The sequence below is a fragment of the Magnolia sinica genome, chromosome 12, assembly GCF_029962835.1.
Source record: "Magnolia sinica isolate HGM2019 chromosome 12, MsV1, whole genome shotgun sequence".
Taxonomy (NCBI): Eukaryota; Viridiplantae; Streptophyta; class Magnoliopsida; order Magnoliales; family Magnoliaceae; genus Magnolia; species Magnolia sinica.
The window spans coordinates 20854586-20858297 of NC_080584.1; positions in this window are offsets into that span (position 1 = coordinate 20854586).

Consider the following 3712-nt stretch of genomic DNA (forward strand, 5'->3'; position numbering starts at 1 on the left):
TATTTTTTATTTTTATATTTTTTTTAATTTTTAAATATATGTTCCACACTTTGAATTTCTTTCTATAAAAGCACCCATCTCTGATGTCCATTTTTTCTTTTGATGTTAGTTCTTTTTAAATAAGCCACAATTGTTTGTACAATTCAGGACCTGACTCTCATATGAATAGTTCAATGCATTCCCAACCAACATCAAGGAGCTCAATGCTCACCAAGAAACTAGGATGTATCTCTTGTGGTTATTTCATTTGATTGTGCTAACTTAAATTCGAATTATCCATAGGTTTCTGCATCAATTTTGGTTGATTTGTAATTATTGAGGGCTATTTCTGTGGCCTAGATTATCATATTTCAACTGGAGTAGAGTTTTTGGTGGATCTGAACATACTTTACGTGCAAAACTCACATTCTCACAAGAATCATTTATTCTATCTTTGTGGAATGTTATTTTTTAACTTTTTTTTTCCTTGTGTGCAGGATTTTATTCGATTGTGCCTAAATTTAGGCCTACAAGCACTTCAACTTTTTGACGCCACTCGTGCTAGGAGTAGACTTTAAAAAAAGTAAAAAATAAAAATTTATTCAAGACCATTTTCAATTTATTGTTGTAAACATTATATAATTTTTTTGCGAAGTAATATAAATTTTGTTTAATATTCAGTTTTAATTGTATTGCAACATTTTTTATGTTTCAAATATTTAAAAAATATAGGTTTCAGTTTAATTATATGTATAAAAAAAAAAAATGTGTTGGGGCCTTTAAAATCTGCACAAGGACTTTTAGCGGCGCCTGTATAGACTTTTAGCGGCGCTTTTATGTGATTAAAAGTGTCTCGGAACCCTCCTTTTACTGACACTTTTTTAACTTTTGCCGGCGCTTATGTCAGAAATACCACTAATATACAATTGCTAGCACCGCAAAACTTTTGCAGACACCCCCATTTACCGGCGCTTGCCTAGCATCGCGAAAAGTAACGCCGACGCTTTTTGGGGTGCTGGTAAAAGTCCTTGTAGTGCTATTTTGACTCATGATGTGGTTTGGCTCCCCCTTCTCGAATAAATTTATTGAATGATGATGTAGAAGACTTGGTTCGGCCTTTGGTGGGTCTTTGGGACATTTTTCATACTCCTATAGGCTGTTTTATTTTCCAACTCCCCAGTAAAGTAAATGGGTATTACCACATTGTTGATGTTGGATTTGACCATACTTTTTTAACGCTAAAAAGAGGGCACTATGAAATATATGTGGGACCCACCATGATGTATGTGGCTTATCCACACTGTCCATCCGTTATGCCAGCTGAATTTAGTGATGAGTAAAAAAAATGAGGGAGATCCAAAGCTCAAATGAACCACACCATAGGAAAAAGGAAATTGAACACCTACCGTTAAAAATTTCATGGAGCCACCATTTCCTTTGGTGTGGGCCACCTGAGTGTTGGATCTGCCTCATTTTTCTGCTCTTGCCTCAAAATGTTCTACTAAAACAGATGGATGGATTGGATATATCATAATATATATATATATATATATATATATATATATATATATATATATATATATATATATATATATGGTGGGGCCCACACATTTAAACAAGTCCTTTTGGACTAGTTTTCAAAGCGGAAATACATGCTACTTTTCAAACAGGATGAAAAAGTAATAATTGCTAATTCATGGATAAGTTAGGTGGCTTATCTCTTTGGTCATTTTATAGGATGGTATCTCTCTGGAAGGAGTAGGTCGCGGTCAAAGGATACTGCTCTTGCCTGGTTGGGGGTAGAAATAAAGTCCTTACTATTGATAATCTTCAAAAGAGGTAGATGGTTATCTCCAGTATCTATATCACATGCATGCAAAACATGGAGGCAGTAAATCATTTGTCTATCCATTGCCCTTTTGCTTGTGAGTACCTATGTCACGTGCATGCAAAAGATGCCGTTGATGCTGCCGGGTTAATAAAAGGCTTGTTATTAGCATGGCATGGGTGCAGATCCGGTAAAAAAGGAATTATGGTTTGGAGGCCAGCCATGTTTGCAGTTGTTCAGGCTCTTTGGGGGAGAGGAACAATCAATGCTTCTATAACAAAAGTAGGTTAATGCTGGAAGTTTTTAGAAAGGTGAAGCTAGATACTATAGATGGGCTTTCTGCTAGAAGGGATTTGATGAATGTAATTTTTCTTTTTTGTTTGAGCTTAAGTCGTAGTATTCATTGTTGAGACGGTCCTCTTGGCACTCTTTCTCTAATAAAATAAGTTGCAACTATCAGCCTAGAAACAGTGTTAGTCCCTACCTTAGTTGCAACAGAGATGACTTGTCAGCACCGGAGATGGAAAGTGCATGCCGATTTAGCATGCTAGAGGATTGAAGAGCAGAATCTTCAGACAGGCACAGCGAAACGTCTTGACCTATAAGTGTTTGGCTGAGTGTGGGAAGTTTCAGATGGTATATTTCAGCATGGTAGATCGCGGATCAGAGGATATCGTGCTGGCGACATGCTCATGGTGATTTACCATGTCTAGATAAAGTGTTTAGAGTTAGACCATTATTTGATTGACTCATGTAGCATTGCCAAGCATGTATAACCCTGTGATTAAGAGAAATCTAACAATTAATGGTTTAGATTGTGTAATGTAGGACACAGATTGCATACTGAGTAAACTCTATAGGGCCCACTGTAATGTATCTGTCTTATCCACGCCATCCTGTTTTACCCTCTCATTTTAGGGCATGAGCCAAAATTGAAGTTTATGTAAAGTTCAAGTGGCCATACCACAGAAACAGTGGGATAATGACTTCCACCCTCGAAACCTTCCAAGAGCCCACAATGATATTTATTTGTCATTCAACCTGTTCATAAGCTCACACAAACATGGATGAAGGGGAAACACGAGAGGGCACTACCACTACTCAAAGCCAAAGCTTTTAAGCACTTGCATCAATAAACCCTGTCTAACCTACCGTATGCCTTAGCCATATCTAGTTTCAAACTCAAACTCGTCTTTTGCTTCTCTGGCATTCTTCATTAAGTGAATAATGTTGTGGGCTAAGGGCAAGCTCTAATTTAAGAAGTCCATCTCCCTTGTGTGATGGGGGCCCCTTACTAGATCTAGCCCTAGATAGTAATGAAAGGAGCTTATTCAGACGGTGGAAAAGAATGTGAGAAAAGCAATAATTGAAAGACTAAATGGTGTATAATGGACTCTCTTCCATGCCTGTGGCCAAGGAAGACTTGTTACACTACTAAAATAATTGGTATGTAATTAGCTTATACAACGCTATGATTAAATTTAGCTAGACCGGACACGACCCAACTCTATTTTAATTGGGTCCAAGTTGATGCATGCGACCTCAACCTGACCCAACCCGAATTAAATCAGGTCCCAAAAGATGAGACATGGACCCAACTCAATTCCTTAACGAGTTCAAAAAATTGAACACAAACCTATTAGAATCGGATTAGGGCATCATTAACAAATTGAGAATCCTCTAAATACAGAGGGAGTGCATCATCAACATATTGGGAATCCTCTAAATACTGAGGGAGCGGACTAGCTGCGGCCCCTCCTCACCCAAGGCGATGTGGCCCTTATTATGGGGCCCACCTTGATGCATATATTTTATATCCACGCCGTCCATCCTTTTTTATCATATCATTTTAGAACATGAGTCCAAAAATGAAGCAGAACTAATTCTCAGTGGACAGTGCCGTAG